The sequence below is a fragment of the Herpailurus yagouaroundi genome, unplaced genomic scaffold (genome assembly GCF_014898765.1).
Source record: "Herpailurus yagouaroundi ecotype Mexico unplaced genomic scaffold, PumYag 77, whole genome shotgun sequence".
NCBI lineage: Eukaryota > Metazoa > Chordata > Mammalia > Carnivora > Felidae > Herpailurus > Herpailurus yagouaroundi.
Window position 1 is genome coordinate 40,821,682 of NW_024412388.1, and position 18,764 is coordinate 40,840,445.

The 18,764-nt window shown below is 36.1% G+C and overlaps 1 protein-coding gene across 3 annotated transcripts in view; it reads right to left on the reverse strand.

The window, feature by feature from the left end:
- FAF1 (Fas associated factor 1) overlaps positions 1-18,764 on the reverse strand; it is a 529,666-nt gene that overhangs the window by 438,660 nt on the left and 72,242 nt on the right. The gene's annotated exons all lie outside the window — the stretch shown is intronic.

The window sequence follows — 18,764 nt, forward strand, 5'->3', positions numbered from 1 at the left end:
GAAGGAAGGAAGGAAGGAAGGAAGGAAGGAAGGAAGGAAGGAAGGAAGGAAGGAGTTCAGGCAGAAGGAATATGATACCAGACAAAAGCTTAAATCTACACAAAGAAAGGACACAAATGTTAAGTAAAATAAAATTATTTTCTCCATACATTTTATTGTTCTAAAAGAAAACTGTTTGAAGCAAAACCTGTCACAACATATTGTATTTATAGCACATGCAAAACTAAAACAACATGAGAACAAAAATACAAAAGATGGGAGAGAAGAATTAGAAACAAAGTGTTATATGGCCATCACACCACACATGAAGCAGTATATTACTATTTAAATGCAGATTCTGATTGTTTAAAGATTATTTTGCAAAACTAAGAAAACTACTAAAAATAGTTTTTAAGAATAATGTTTATAAGAATAACGACAAATTAATAGAAGACAGAAAATCAGTGGGCAAAATTTTAACAGGATATTTATATAGTCTCAGAATATCTGCACATAAGACATTTACAAATTACCAAGAGGAAAACAGTAACTTTACAGTGAAGAAACCTGGGAGACATCATCTTAACCAAGTGTCAAAGTTAACATCACCAGTAATAAGACATACTGACATTAGACGTCTCCTGGTACAATGAGAAAGGCACAAAATCACATCTGTGATATTCTTACCAAGAACGCATTTGTTCAGTCTATTATGAGAAAACACCAGACAGCTCCAAACTCAGGAATATGCTATGAAATACCTGATCAATACTCTCCAAAGGTGTCATGGTCATGAAACAAAGAACTAAGGAATTATCACAGATTAGAGAAGGCTACAAAAACACAAAAACTAAATGCACTGTGGATTCTAGCTTGAATCTTGAACCAAAATAAGTACACTAGTAAAATATCTAGTGATATTCAAATAAGGTCTATAGTTCAATTAATAATATTGTACCAACAGTAAAATAGTACTATTGTGATAGTATGGTACTAAAATTACCAATAGTACTGTACCAGTTGTACTAATTGTTACCACACCAACTATACTGTGCTGTGTTACCAACTATACTGTAAGATGTCAATGTGAACAGAAGTTGGATAAAGGATATCAAGAACCCTGAAGTATTCTGCAACTCTTCTATAATTTCTTAACATTTTTAAATATCCTCATGTTCTACACATACTGTTATCAATCATTATATGTTTTAAAAATATTCATCCTCTATGCATTAGATCAACCACTAAGAAAAAAAATAGTAAATCACAAATTCAAGCCAGGTACTTATGAGAGTGCTATTAGACTTGCCATATCCCTAAAATACAGACCTCTGCCTATAGAGACTACTGACCTGACCTTTAGAAATATACCTCAATTTTGACATTCAGAAAAAGATAATAAACTTCCTGGTTTAAAAAAAAAAAGCCAACATGTTAGCAATAATGTGGTAATACATTAAGACTACTCAATTATCTTCAAAGATTTCTTCTACATAGCTGTTAGCCATAGATTAAAGGTATAGCATAATGATTTTCCAAGCTATATCCATGAATCAACATGTACACTTAGCCATAAAGTACATCCTTGCACACTCTAGGTGAAAGTCATCCTAATTCTTTCAACAATATTACCCATTCTCTTTAAGCCTGTACATGTATATGCACACTGTTTGGGTAAAGGGAAGAGGAACAGTGTAGTAAAGGCACAATAACAGATACAAAGCTTCAGAGACAAGTGTCCTAAGAGAAGAGGCTTCTAGATAATAGAAAGGATCAGACCTCAAGTGAGCCTCAAAGGAAGGATAAGGGGTATGCCTGGGTGGCTCAGTCAGTTAAGTATTCAACTCTTGGTTTCAGCTCAAGTCACAATCTCATGGTTCATGAGTTTGAGACCCACATCATGTTCTGTGCTGACAGTGCAGAGCTTGCTTGGAATTCTCTCTCTCCCTCTTTCTGCCCCTCCCCTGCTCACTCTGTGTGCATCCCTCTCTCAAATAAATAAATAAATAAATAAATAAATTTCTTTTAAGAAAAAGGGAAGATAAAATCTGAATGATCAATAAGGAAAAGGAAAAGCATAAGCTTAGCAAAAGGAATGCTTAAGGCATGTTGGAGATTATAGGCTAATTTGGCTGTATGAAGTCATACATGCTCTAGACTTATTATGGAAGCTCATCATAATGAATAGGGAGGGTTAAATGGGAGAGGGCTCTCGACGTTAAGCTACAAAAGATCACCCAAATTCTGTGACAGAGGTATTCAAAGAACAACTCCACTGTTCAGTTTCCTGTAACTAAACTAGATACAGACAAAACATAGTTTACCTTAGAATACCTTGGTATCTGAAGAACTATGGAACTATGTTTTTAAGACATAGAGCAAGTATGTTTTGTACAGAAACCCATGCATAAGAGAGAAAGAAGTATTAGACGATTACACCAAAATTACCAAAACATCAAGCTAAACAAAATACAAACCAAACAAAAAAATCCAAAAATGGATTAAAAGAAAATTAAGTTGCTGAAAGTAGGTCTTAAGCATTCTTATTGCAAAAAAAAATTTTTAATAAATTAATGAGAATGAAGAAAATGAGAAGCTACGGGGCTATAAAAGGAAATATAAATTTTTATGTGAACATATTATTTTAACTGCCTCTTCCTTAAATACAGAAGTATAACTAAAATTTTTAAGAAGTTATATTATTGCTAAGTAGCAAAATTTTTAAAAACTGTCAGTATAAATATGAAAACAGGAATTCTAAGTGCCATATTTTTCCTTCCTAAGCACACACTGATTTATGTCAGCTGATCCTAGAAACCAGCAAGAGGAACTGCAAGTCATCACACTTACAGGTGTGCTAACCAAGGACACTGCTGCAATGATATTTTGTTTAAAACAATTCAAGTAACAGAAATAAATTAGTTAAGTACCATATAAGAAGGTAACTTGTGGAAAATATACCCATTTTTTAAAATCAAGCTAACCTGTAGGTTAGCAAGCTTTATAAAATATCAAGATCAGGGGCACCTGGGCAGCTCAGTCAAGTTAAGCATCTGACTTCGGCTCAGGTCATGATCTCACAGTTCATGGGTTCGAGCCCCAGGGCCGGCTCTGTGCTGACATCTTGGAGCCTGGAGCGTGCTTCAGCTTCTGTGACTCCCCCTCTATCTGCCCCTCCCCTACTTGCATTCTGTCTGTCTCTTTCTCTCTCTCAAAAGTAAATAAAAATTTTTTTAAAAAACCATCAAAATCAAAATGCATCCGACAGAACTGATCAATTTTAAAAACAAAACCATTTAAATTTTTATTTTCTTTTAAATGTTCAAGCCTTAATTAAGTAGCATATACTACTTCTTTCATAACTAGCATAAAGCTTTTAGCTTAGTTTCACAGCAGTGAGCTGACTCCTCATGATTTCAATTAGTTTAACTGCATGTTCTAAAACATAGGTTAAACAAGTATACTAGAAATCAAAAAACAATAAATATTAGCCAGAGTTTCAAATTTCATTCAACAAAACATTCACACAACAAAATGTGGGCACATTATTAATTAACCATAAATTAACACACCACTTTTTTACTAGGTCTTAAAGTCTCTAAACTTTTACCTAACCTAGGTTTTACAAAAGAGATGTTTGGGTCATGCAAGGAAGTACCTCTAGAATGAGATTATATTTAAAACAAAAGTAGTACAACATGGAGCAAAATCTAATGAAAAGATAAGCAGAAAGTCAAGTTGCAGTCAGGGGTAAAAACGTAGACATCAAACAGTTATGTTTTGATAATGTGAACCACTGCTGAGGTTGGTAAACTGACAATTTCATGTTTGTAAAAATTTAAGTATTCTTCTAAAAGGTAGAATTCTTTCACATCCACTTAATCACACTTTAAATAGCAGTAGTCCTTCACTGTACTTAAGTTGTCTCCTGAGATGGAGAACTGATGAAAAACTTCAGACAGGTTGGGTCATGTGAAGAGCTTTCTTTATGTTAGCACAACCAGATTAGCACAACCAGAAATAAACAGAAGGAGAAAAGACAGAAGGGATTTGTTTTCAGACATATTACTTAAAAAGCTGCAACAGAAGACCATCTAAATGTTATTAGAGAGATAATTAAATCAGCCCAATCATATTCCTTGGTATCTGAGTTATCCTCCCTCTTTCTTCAAACTTTATATTTGCCAGGTAAGGAAGAGTACTAGCAATAAGTCTTTTAACAGCAAGTACTTGTCAAATATGCAAAAGATGGGGATGGAAAATAGACTTAAAAATTAAAGTGTGGGGGCACCTGGGTCGCTCAGTCGGTTTAGCATTCAACTTTGGCTCAGGTCATGATCTCATGGTTCGTGAGTTCAAGCCCCACATCAGGCTCTGACAGCTTGGAGTCTCTAGCCTACTTCAGATTCTGTGTCCCCCTCTTTCTCGGCCCTTCCCCTGCTCACACTCTGCCCCTCTCTCTCTCTCTCTCTCTCTCTCTCTCTCTCTCTCAAAAATAAATAAACATTTAAAAATTAAAAAAAAAATTAAAGTGTACTAGTAAGAAAAGCAGTCAAATAAGCATTTATTAAACAAATATCATGTGCCAAGACAAAATTAATAAGAAACACAATCCTGGAGCACCTGGTGGCTCTTGGTTAAGTGTCCAAATTCAGCTCAGGTCATGATCTCATGGTTCTTAAGTTTGAGCTCCACATCAGGCTCTCTGCTGTCAGCGCAGGGCCTATTTCAGATCCTCTGTACCTTCTCTCTCTGCCCCTCCCCCCATCTCTGCCCATTCCCCACTCACATGCATGTGCTTTCCCTCTCTCTCTCTCAAAAATAAACATTAAAAACAAAATGCAAGCACTTTCTTTCAGAATCTTAGAATCTATTTGAAAAAAATGCATAAAGGGGCGCCTGGGTGGCGCAGTCGGTTAAGCGTCCAACTTCAGCCAGGTCACGATCTCGCGGTCCGTGAGTTCGAGCCCCGCGTCAGGCTCTGGGCTGATGGCTCAGAGCCTGGAGCCTGTTTCTGATTCTGTGTCTCCCTCTCTCTCTGACCCTCCCCCGTTCATGCTCTGCCTCTCTCTGTCCCAAAAATAAATAAACGTTGAAAAAAAAATTTAAAAAAAAATGCATAAATATATTTAAAGTACCACTAGGTAACCAAAGCAAAAGTTCTTTCACTTGACAATATGAAATTAGTTGTGAATGCCGGAAAGGAAAATATAGCAGTAAAGAGGAGATAGATACACACACACTGCTATGGAAAACTTAATACCATGACTTTAAAGGCATGAACATTTTTATGGATTGACAGACAAGAGTTCAGAATCACAGCTTTACAGACAAGAGTTCAGAATCACAGCTTTACTTCTTATCAGATGCACAAGCATGTACAGTTTACTTTATTGGGCCTCAGTTTCTCATCTATAAAAAAAACCTAATACCTACCTATCCACCTTTTGGAACTGCTCTGAAGATTAAATGAAATAATGTAGGTAAACCACTTGACGTAATACCTAGCACAAAGTACACCCTCAATAAAAGGGCAGATGGTAGAGATGGAATGATAGTCAAATTACAAACTGAAAAAGTGAAAACTTCTGTAGAACAATGGGCTTATGGTCCCTCAAAAAGAAGGAAAACAAAGAAGGCTATAGCAGAGGAGAAATTAATATGAGATATTCCTTCACAATAACTTCTCTTTTGTCATAGCAAGGATCTGTGCAAGTATAAGCCAGTGTCTAATGGCCATTGATGAAGGGCAGCACTCAATGCTTGGCTGCTTTCTGATGACAACAGAGACTCATTATATCACTGGCTAAACTAGTTCATTCATAAAACTGCAGGTGTTCAAAACACTTGTATAAAGTAGAAAAGCAGTACACACTCAAGGAACTCTACAGCCACATCCTGAGTAGGGTAGCAAAAGAAATTTTCCTAAGGAATTTTAGGGTAATCATTAAGATACATTTCTTCAAAAGTGAAAATTGGTGTAATAGAAAGATCTCAAAGCACCTCAATGAATCTGAAAATGAGACAAATTATGTGGATGATAATTTTCCTTACGTTTGACTCTTCAGTGTTTACCACTACATACAAGCTTCTATTAATACAAATCTACCAATGAAGACTAGTAATTTAATAATGATCCAAAAATAAATAGGAAGATTTGTTTCATTTTTGCATTAATTTGAAACATGTAAAGATAAATACAAGCACTCTGAATAGAGTCTTTCTTCAGCAAAACAGCTATGTCAGCACAGGCAGAAAACTAGAGCAGAACTATGGTGCAAAGTTCAAAAATCATTCCCTAAGAGCATAGAGTACTTAATATGTAGTATGGCCAGGTTTACTTTTACTTTTTTTTTACTTTTACTTTTCATGTGGCACTGGGTTATCAAGTATATGTCAAATATCTTTCCCTAGATCTCCTTGAGCTTATTAGAAATTTTATTTTATTGAAAGAGTTTCATATATACAGACCTGTGAAACAACTGGCATAGCATCTTGTCCTGCCATTTTCTACATTACAAAGTTGTTAAAAAGATTAAACAAAATGGTATGTATACAAGTATTCCAAACACTGATGAAGTTCTACTAAAATTTTTGCTTATATTACTATTCATATTTGATTTTTACAGAATCTTAATAGGAATTAGAACATAAATCAATTTTTCATAAACATTTCATGTATCAAGGGATCTTGAATGTAATTTAATCCAAACCCCTTATTATATGTAAAAAAAAGTTCAGAAAGAAGTAACTCAGCTTAGACCATACTCAATAAAAGAATGACAAGAGATTTGAAAAGCCAGCCTCCTGATTCAAGATGAATACAATGGGTTTTCACTATAGTTAACTGTCTCACATTTTGGTTACTCACAACACAAACTATATAGATTTCTATTCTCCACTGGCACAAACTCTTCTGTACAGAAAACAAAAAATGAACACTGGGTCAAATCTGGAGCCTACATTAAAATTTATAGTGATTATACTCATCTGCAAGGAAGGAAATCAACCATAACAACGTTAATCTCTTAAATGTAAGTGAAAACAAGGTGAAAACTCAGTCTGAGGTAGATGGAGGCAGGCAGAGTAAAACTACAGTCTTCATTTCAAGTAAAACAGTAGCTCGAGATACTGCCCAACAGAATTAAAGTTCATGTGGGGTGCCTGGGTGGCTCAGTTGGTTAAATGTCTGACTTTGGCTCAGGTCATAATCTCGTGGTTTGTGGAATCGAGCCCCTTGTCGGATTCTGTGCTAACAGCTCAGAGCCTGGAGCCTGCTTCAGATTCTGTGTCTGCTCCTCTCTCTGCCCCTCCCATGCTCATGCTCTGTCTCTCAATAATAAATAAATGTTAAAAAAAGAAGAATTAAACTTCATGTTATTTTGTTTTCAGAACTTTTGCATATATAACCTACAGTTACCCCAAAATAGAGTCAACTGGGGAGTACTTAGAAAAGGGTTTGGAAGCACTAGTTTGTGAATAGCAATACAATGAAAATAATGTACAAGATCGGGATAAGTGACTAATAACTAAAATTCCTGGGACTCAGTGATATTTTCATACAGAATATGTAATTTGTGTCTACATCTATAAAATAGCAAAAATACTTGCAATCATTATTTTTCAAGAAGATATTCCCATTTGAGTATAATATACATGTATAAGAAACCAGATGTCTTATCAAATTTTCAGTACACTTATCAAAGTCAGCTACCATATATTGTTACTTTATTTAAGATCCTACTCTATCTAGCATAAATCTGGATAAACTGTAAACACTCAGTACTGATGTAATGGGCTTTCTTAAAATCATCACAATCCCAAACTGTGGTACCTAACTCACATTTCTCTACCCTTCTCTAGCAAAATGGGCACAAAAACACGGGAGAAGTTGAACTGATATATACAGGAAATCTTAAATATAGATATGTCCAAGGTTTAAAACTCAAATTATGCAAACTGTTCCATAAGGCCCATAAAATATAGAGCAGTGATAATCATAATTTAGAAAGATAAAATACCCTGCACAGGCAAAATACATAAAACACCATATAAAAAGTGCCATGATACCAATGAAAAGTTTGAACTAGTAGTAAGTTATTCAAAATATTCAAGTTTCATTTTTTAAAAGCATAAACCTTGTATAAAAATAGGACAATGAGAGAATGTATAGAATATAGTTACACAGCACAGCAAATTTTTACTGTGGATACAAGTGGATTATTTGCAGAGAAAAGCCAGTTAGGACATATATTTCAAAAGAAACCCAAAGATTAAGGTTGTGAGAGAGATCCTGATGCTTTTGTGTGGGCCCCAAAAAGTGTGAAATTACATTTCTGCAGAAATTTAACACCAGTGTTTTTAAGCCAAGTGCTATTACAATATTTTCCAAAATCAAATAACTGAGAAATAGTTGAAGAAGAGTACTCGTGCCACGCAATTATTTAACACTACCTAGGAAAATTGTCCTTTACAATATTCTAGATAGAATGGACTGAAAAAAAGGCAGAATCAATTAATGTTTTACCCTTCAAAGCTAAAGAACATGGACCAACAGAAAGGACATTAGGAAAGAGTTTACATTCATTTCCTGCCCCCTCCCCTTGACACCACAACTGGTAATTTTCAGATGAAAGACTTGTATTCCATCACTCTAAGCCCACAACCTCACTTAACTCCATCCCATACTCCTTTCATCAATACCACACAAGATTAGCTTGGGGGGATTTTTAATCTCAAACAACAATTTATATCAACCTCTCCAAAAGACACCCTAAAAATACACAAACTAAATAATGCACGTGAGATTGCAAAAAAAAAAAAACTTCAAGACAAGAAACCTGCAGACATTATTCTGAATAAGTTCCTGACACTTTCCATCTCCATAGAAATCATGGACATGTCATCTATACAGTGCTCTGATAAAAATATAGCACAACAGGGGCGCCTGGGTGGTGCAGTCGGTTAAGCGTCCGACTTCAGCCAGGTCACGATCTCGCGGTCCGTGGGTTCGAGCCCCGCGTCGGGCTCTGGGCTGATGGCTCAGAGCCTGGAGCCTGTTTCCGATTCTGTGTCTCCCTCTTTCTCTGCCCCTCCCCCGTTCATGCTCTGTCTCTCTCTGTCCCAAAAATAAATAAAAAAAGTTGAAAAAAAATTAAAAAAAAAATATAGCACAACAGATTAGGAAGATACGGTGGCAGAGTAGGAGGACCCTAGGCTTGCCTCATCCCACAAATACAACTAGATAACTATCAAATCAACCAAAATGCACCAGAAATTTATCTGAAGACTGGCAGAACAAACTCCACAACTAAAGGAAGAAAAGAGGCCACCTCAAAGAAGGTACAAAATGCAGAGATGCAATTTGAGAGACAAACAAATCATGGCTGCTGTGGTGGGGAGAGCCCCAGTTGCAGACAAGGGTGAGAGAGCAGGATACAGGAGAACACATGGAAAAACGAATCCCCACAGCAATTGGCTTGGAAAGCGTCAGGGCCCAAATTTCAGGAGTTCTTGCAACCAGCAGGGGTTTAAGCCTAGAGTATTAAAGGTCAACATTCTTTGCTCTGAGAGAGCTCAAAGGACACTGTGGCTGCTCTTGAAGAGAAAGCAGGATAAACAGCCTATGGACATACAGCATGGAAACTGTTCTGAAGAGAACCTGAGGCAGTGGGGAGATTATTTGCTCATCTTGGAACACGTCCCAGAGAGGCAGCATTCACAGAAAGACCCTGCTGGAAACAATGGAACTGGCAGATACCACTTCTCCCCACCCACCCCTCAGCATAAGCACAGGGCCACCAGCAGGAACAAGCACAGCGCCGACACTTGCTACCTAACTTGCTTAAACTAAGCCCCACCTCCCCATATTTCAGAAGAACCACCTTCCCAATCACAATTGCCTCAGTCCCAGTGGGGTGGCCTCTCCCCAAGAAGACCCACCCAAAACCCCCGCCAACACCATGACGCCCACCCAGGAGTTCTGCAAGGCCTTTCTTCCAGTGGTGGCAACTACAGTTCTCATTTCATAAGCAGACCAGAACATACCTAGTTAAAACATGCCATATTTAGGGGCACCCAGGTGGCTCAGTCAATTAAGCATCTGACTTCAGCTCAGGTCATGATCTCATGGTTCGTGAGTTCGAGCCCCATGTCGGGCTCTGTACTGACAGCTCAGAGCCTGGAGCCTGCTTCAGATTCTGTGTCTCCCCTCTCTCTGCCCCTACCCCGCTTGTGCTCTGTCTCTCAAAAATAAATAAATGTTAAAAAAAAAAAAAATGCCACCTTCAGGCAAAGGACCAAACACTGCCCAACCCAGGCAAAGAGAGCCTCTGCAGACAACTGGCCTGAAGGATAAAGTGGTCACTTTATCACATGCAGGTCACAACAGAGCACATGCAGCACTCGTGGGGACATTTCTGGAAGCGCCAGGCCCTAGGCAAATAGGATACACTACACTGCAGGGCACTAGAGGACTTCTTCATAAAACCATTACCCTCAAGAAAAGGAAATGTTGATGACTTTCCTAACACAGAGAAAAGGGAACAGAGACTTAGGAAAAATAAGAAGACAGGAATTTGTCCCAAATGAAAGAATAGAATCAGACCACAGCTGCAGATCTAAGTGAAACAGATATAAGTAACATGGTTGATGGAGAATTTAAAGCTACTTACTGAAATTGAGAAAAAAGTGGTAGACATCAGTGAGACAATTAACCCAGATAAGGTATAACATAGCAGAGATAAAGAGCTAAATAATCAAAATGAAAAATACACTTGATGTAATGAACAACAGGATGAAAGAAACAGAGAAATGAATTACTGACCTAGAAGACAGAATAATGTATAGTTATCTAGCTGAACAAAAGAGGAAACAGAATTATGCAATACTGGAATAGACTTAAGAAACTCAGTGACTCCATCAAACATAATGATGTTCATTTTATAGGAGCCTAGAAAGAAGAGAGAAAAGGGGGGAAGAGAATTTATTTGATGAAATAGCTAAAAACTTCCCTAATCTGGGGAAGGAAACAGACATCCAGATCCAGGAGGCATGGAGAACCCCCATCAAAATCAAAAAAAGAAGACCCACAAGACATACTGTAATTAAAATGACAAAATATACCAATAAAGAAAATACTAAAAGCAGTCAGATAAAAAAAGGTACATACAAAAGAAACCGCATAAAGCTATCAGCAGATTTCTCAGCAGAACCTTCCAAGCCAGAAAGGAGTGGCATGATATATTCAGAGTGCTTAAGGGGAAAAACCTGCAGCCAAGAATACTCTGTACAGCAAGGCTATCATTCACAATAGAAAGAGAGATAAATAATTTCCCAAACAATAACTAAAGGAGTTTATGATCACTAAACCAGCCCTGCAAGAAATATCAAAAGGGACTCGAGTGGAAAGGAAAGAGAAAAAAAAAAAAGACAGTATAAAGGTAGGAAACACAAAAGTAGTCAAAGTGAGTATTCTTGTAAAAAAAAAAAAAAATCAGTCAAGGAACTTACAATATAAAAGTACATAGCATATGATACCATATACCTAAAATAGGGGGAGGAAAGGAGTAAAGAATGGGTTCAAACTTAAACAACCGTGAATTTAAATTTTTTTTTTCAACGTTTATTTATTTTTGGGACAGAGAGAGACAGAGCATGAACGGGGGAGGGGCAGAGAGAGAGGGAGACACAGAATCAGAAACAGGCTCCAGGCTCCGAGCCATCAGCCCAGAGCCCGACGCGGGGCTCGAACTCACGGACCGCGAGATCGTGACCTGGCTGAAGTCGGACGCTTAACCGACTGCGCCACCCAGGCGCCCCAACCATGAATTTAATATGGACTGCTATATGCAGAAGATGTTATATACAAACCTAATGGTAACAACAAATCAAAAACTACTAATACACATACAAAGAATAAAAACAAAGAAATCCAAATGTATGACTAAAGAAAACAAGGAACCCATGAAAGAAAGACAAGAAAGGATCAGGGAAAATTTTCAGAAACAACCACAATACAAGCGATAAAAAGGCAATAAATACATTTCTATCAATACCTACTTTGAATATAAATGGACTAAATGCTCCAATCAAAAGACATGAGGTGACAGAATGGATTAAACAAACAAACAATGGCCCATGTGTAGGTTGCCTACAAGACTCATTTTAGACCTAGAGACACCTGCAGATAAAAAGTGAGAGGATGAAGATGCCAAAAGAAAGCCAGAGTAGCAATACTTATAGCAGACAAAATAGACTAAAACAAAGTCTGGGGGTACCTGGGTGGCTCAGTAGGTTAAGCATATAACTCTTGATTTCAGCTCAGGTCATGATCTCACAGTTTATGAGACCAGGCCCCATGTCAGGCTCTGTGCTGACAGTGCAGAGCCTGCATGGGATTCTCTTTCTCCCTCTGTCTCTGCCCCTCCCCCATTCATGTTGTTTCTGTCTCTCTCAAACTAAATAAATAAACTTTAAAAAGTTTGGTTAAAAATAAAAAATGAAAGTAATAAGCATAAATAAGTAAAGTTTAAAAACAAAACAAAGTCTATAAAAAGACAAAGAAGGACAATATATAATAAGAAAGGGGACAATCCAACAAGATATTATAATTGTAAATATTTATGTACCCAACATGAAGCACCCAAATACATAAAACAGTTAATAACAAACATAATTGATAAATAATAATAATAATAATAATAATAATAACAATAACAATAGTAGTAGGGGACATTAATATCCCACCGACATCAAATAGGTCATTTAAACAGAAAATCAACAAAGAAACAACGGCTTTTAATGAACCACTGGGCCAGATGGACTTAACAGATATATTCAGAACATTCAACCCTAAAAACAAATACACATTCTTTTCAAGTACACAAGGAACATTCTCCAAAATACATCACATATTAGGCCGCAAAACAGGCCTCATCAAACTTACAAAGAGTGAAGTCATACCATGCATCTTTTCTGACCACAAAGCTATGAAACTAGAAACCAACCACAAGAAAAAAATCTGGAAAGAGCAGAAATACAGAGAGGTTACATAACAGGCTACTTAATAGTGAGTGGGTCAACAAATAAAAGAAGAAATTAAAAAGTACATGGAAACAAATGAAAACACAATTCAAAACCTTGGGAGGCAGCAAATGTGGTTCTAAGAGAGAAGTTTATAACAATACAGGCTTACCTCAAGAACCAAGAAAAATCTCAAATAAATAACCTAATGATGCACCTAAAGAAGCCAGAAAAAGAACAAAACCTAAAACGAGCAAAAGGCAGGAAATAATAAAGATTAGAGCGGAAATAAATGATGTAGAAACTTAAAAAATAATAAATCAATGAAACTAGGAGTTGGTTCCTTGAAAAAAAAAATCAATAAAATTGATAGACCTCTAGCCAGATTTAACAAGAAAAAAAAGGAAAGGACCCAAATAAATAAAATCACAAATAAGAGAGGACAAATAACAATAGATATCACAGAAATACAATCATAAGAGAACATTATGAAAAACAATATACCAACAAATTGGACAACCTAGAAGAAGTGAATAAACAGAAACAAAATGGAAACAAAAATACATAGAAATTTGAACAGACTAATTACCAGCAAAAACACTGAATCAGAAATAAAAAAACTCCCAACAGGGCTGCCTGGGTAGCTCAATTAGCGTAGCATCCAACTCTTAATTTTGGCTCATGTCATGATCTAGGGTTGTTGGATCAAGCCCCACATCAAGCTCTACACTGAGCATGGAGCCTGCTTAAGATTCTTTCTCTCCCTTTGCCCCTCTCTCCCCTGCTCTCGCATGAGTGCTCTCTCTCTCCCTCTCTCTCTAGAATAAAAAAATAAATAAAAACATTAAAAAAAATTTTTAAACTCCCAACAAACAAAGGTTAAGACCAAATGGCTTCACAGGCAAATTCTACCAAACATTTAAAGAAGAATTAATACCTATTCTTCGCAAACTATTCCAAAAGACAGAAAAGGAAGGAAAACTTCATTCATTCTATGAGGCCAGTATTACTGATACCAAAACCAAAGACACCACAAGAAAAGAGACCTAGAGGCCATTATCTCTGAAAAACACAGATGCAGAAATCCTCAACAAAATATTAGCAAATAGAATCCTACAATACATTAAAAATATCATTCACCATAATCAAGTGGGATTTACTCCTGGGATGCAAGGATGGTTCAATGGCTAAACAATCAATGTGATACATCGTGTTAGTAAGAGAAAAAATAAAAACTATGATCATCTCAATAGATGCAGAAAAAGCATTTGACAAAGTACAACATCCATTCATGATAAAAACCCTTAACAAAGTAGGTTTAGAGGGAACATACATCAACATAATAAAGGCCATATATGACAAACTCACAGTTAACATCATCCTTAATGGAGAAAAACTGAGAGCCTTTCCCTTCAGGTCAGGAGCAACACAAGGATGTCCATTCTCACCACTTTCATTCAATATAGTACTGGAAGTCCTATCCACAGCAATCTCACAACAAAAAGAAATAAAAGGTATTCAAATAGGTAAGGAAGAAGTAAAACTCTCATTATTTGCAGATGACACGAAAACCCTCAAGACTCCACCAAAAAAAAAACCGCTAGAACTGATACACTCATTCAGTGAAGTCACCGGGATACAAAATCAATCTACAGAAATCTGTTGCAATTCCATACAATAATGAAGCAGCAGAAAGAGAAATTAAGAAAACAATCCCACTTACAACTGCACCAAAAATAATAAGATAACTAGGAATAAACCTAACCAAAGAGGTAAAAGACCTGTACTCTGAAAACTATAAAACACTGATGAAAGAAACTGAAGATGACATAAACAAAGGGAAAGGCATTCCATGCTCACGGGCTAGAAGAACTAATACTGTTAAAATGTCTACACCCAAAGCAATCTACATATTTAGTGCAATCCTTATCAAAATACGACAAGCACTTTTCACAGAACTGAAACAAACAATCCTAAAATTAATATGGAACCACAAAATACCCCAAATAGAGCAATTCTGAAAACAAAAGGCAAGCTGCATCCCAGTTCCAGACTTCAACTTATATTACAAAGCTATAGTAATCAAAACGGTATGGTACTGGCACAAAAATAGAAACATAGATCAATGGAACAGAATAAAAGTCCAGAAATAAACCCACAATTATATGGTCAATTAATTTTTGACAAAGCAGAAGAGAATATCCAATGGGAAAAAAGTCTCTTCAACAAATTATGTTGAGAAAACTGGACAGCTACATGCAAAAAGCATAAAACTGGACCACCTTCTTTCACCATACACAAAAATAAATTCAAAATGGACTAAAGCCCTAAATGTAAGACCTGAAACTATAAAAATCATAGAAGAGAGTACAAGCAATAATCTCTCTGACATCAGCCAGACCGATTTTTTTCTAGACAGATTCCTTGAGGCAAAGGGAAACAAAAGCAAAATTAAACTACTGGGCCTTCATCAAAATAAAAAGCCTCTACACAGCAAAGGAAACAATTGATAAAACTAAAGGCAACCTATGGAATGGGAGAATATATTTGCCAATGACATATCTGATAAGAGTTAGTATCCATAATACATAAAAAATTGATACAATTCCATGCCCAAGAAACAAATAATCCAATCTAAAAATGGGCAGAAAACATGAACAAACATTTCTCCAGAGAAGACATCCAGATGGTCAACAGACACATGAAAAGATGCACAACATCACTCAATTCAGGGAAATGCAAATCAAAACTACAACCAGATATTACCTCATGCCTGTAATAATGGCTAAAATTAACAAAACAGGAAACAACAGGTGTTGGCAAGGATGCCAAGAAAGGGAACCCTCTTGCATTGATGGTAGGAATGCAAACTGGTACATCCACTCTGGAAAACAGCATGGAGGTTTCTCAACAAGTTAAAAGTAGAGGGGCACCTGGGTGGCTCAGTCGCTGAGTGTCAGATTTCGGCTCTGGTCTTGATCTTGCTTGCGGCTTGTGAGTTTAAGCCCCACATGGGGCTCTTTGCTGACAGCTCAGAGCCTGGTGCTTGCTTTGGATTCTGAGTCTCTCTCTCTCTCTCTTTCTCTCTCTCTCTCCCTCTCTGCCCCTCCCCCACTCAAGCTTGCTCTCTCTTTCAAAATAAATAAACATTAAAAAAATTTTTAAGTTAAAAATAGAACTACCCTATAATCAATCTAGCAATGGCACAACTGTTTAACCAAAGGATACAAAAACACTAATTCAAAGGGATATATACACTCCAATATTTACAGCAGCATTACTTACAATAGCCAAATTATGGAAGCAGCCTAACTGTCCATTGACTGATGAATGGATAAAGCAGACATGGTATATATATATATATACAATGAAATATTATTCAGCCATAAAAAAGAATAAAATCTTACCATTTGCAATGACATGGATGGAGCTACAGAGTATAATGCCAAGAGTAATAAGTCAGTCAGAAAAAAACAAATACCATATGATTTCACTCATATGTGGAATTTAAGAAACAAAACAAATAAGCAAAGGGGGGGGGGAAAGACACACACCAAGAAACAGATTCTTAATCATAGAGAACAAACTAATAAGGGTCATCAGAAGGGAGGTGAGCAGGGAGGAAGTGTGAAATATGTGATGGAGATTAAGGAGTGCATGTGTCATGATGAGCAGAGGGTGATTAACAGAAAAACTTAAAAGAAAAAAAGAAGGAAAGAATAAAAATATGTTTAAAAGAAGATTGTATCATTGTAAAAGCATGGATTTCAAGTCAGACCATAATTTCATGCATTTGTAAACTTTGACAAGTACCAAAGGTGTTCTTTGAACATTTTTCTTATATGAAAAATAATGAAGCTCTGGTTTAATGAAATAGACAATCTCAAAAATGTACATATTAATACAACCATCCTGGAAGGCAATTGACTATAAATATCCAAAAACTTAAATATATATATAATTTGACCCAGAAATTCACTTATGATTTGAATTTATTCAATATCTTCTAGGAAAATAATAGGTTACACACACCACGATGTTCAACAATATTCTCTACAGTAATGTGTATATTAGCAAAACACTGCAAAAATCCTAAATGTCTAACAGCATAGGACTGATTGGTAAAATTATGCTACAACCATCCCTTGAAATACCATGCAAACATTAGAAGAACATTAAAAAGAACAAGCAGTCACATTTATTTAGATAAAGACATTCGTGATACACTGTTGTGAAAAATGCAGATTACAAAACAGGAGGACTAGAACTAACTCATCTGTATTTAGAAAAATTTAATCACACAATTAAAAGAAAACACCCTTGCATAATATATTAGAAAATGTTAAACAATTAGTTGTACAAGCTGAAAATAAAGATTTTTCGTATTTTGAGTATAAAAATTAAAAGTAGTAAATCTTCACAAAACACATAGATAATTAATGGTTGATTATATAAATGCATGCATGGACTTGAACACAGCTGGATATCTAATCTCAGCTCTCTAAGCCCACATCTCAAGTTTTTACCTCTGAAAATTAACACTTCTTCAAAATTGTAATTTGGACTTTTTTAGGATTTCAAAGGCACTGAGGGACACCTGTGTCGTTCCAACACAACCAGTATTATTCCAATACTGTTAAACAATTCATGTTTATGAGGCACTTGGGTGGTTCAATTGGTTAAGCATCTGACTTCGGCTCAGGTCATAATCTCACAGTATATGAGTTCAAGTCCCACATCAGGCTCTGTGCTGACAGCTCAGAGCCTGGAGCCTGCTTTGGATTCTGGGTCTCCCTCTTTCTTTGCCCCTCCCCCACTCATGCTCTGTCTCGGTCTCTCAAAATTCAACGTTAAAAAAAATTTTTTTTAAACAACTCATGTATAGTTTGCTTCGCAATTGTAAATAAATTACAATTCTGTAGTGCTGTGTCCGGACTTGATTTATGAGTTACTGCCTCCCACCATTCAAAACATTAAACCACTTCTATAATAAACTGTCTGAAGTGCACTAAAAAAAAAAATGTTTTAACCACACAAGAATGTCATTTCTTTAATAGCTTTAGAAAGGGGTGATCAATAGTGAGAGCTCCAGGAAGTGAGGAGGAAACATCAAATAGAATTATTCTGACATTTAGACATGTCTGACTTTTCTCTCCTACCAAGCATCTCAATCAAAATATTTCAGGGGAAGAGGAACCTTAATACACAGTGAGAAGAGAACAACTTTAAGAACCATATAATTATCTAAGAATTCATAATAATTTAGTAATTTAATACTGAACTAAATATGAACTTCATATTAAAGATAAGACATTTAGATTTTGTGCACTGAGATTAAAATTATTAATGGCTATGGTATGCTGAATCATCTATAAGGAATGTTAAGGACACTGAAAAATTAATAAAATTTGATTACTGGTCAGGGAAAGAAAAAATTCTTGAAATAATTCTGAGGAAACAAACACTGTATGATCTCACTTTTATGTGGAATCTAAAAGAAAATGGAATTCACAGAAACAGATTAGATTGGTGGTTATCAGGGGTAGGGCAGAATGAAGGTGGTCAAAAAATACAAATTTCCAGGTATAAAATGAATAAATGGGGATCTAATGTACAGCAAGGCAATTAGAGTTAACAAAACTACACTGTATACTTCAAAATTGCTAAAAGAGTAAATCTTAAAAGTTTTTACCACACACAGAAAAGTAACTGTGAGATGACAGATATGTTAACTAACCTTATTGTGTTGATCATGTCACAAT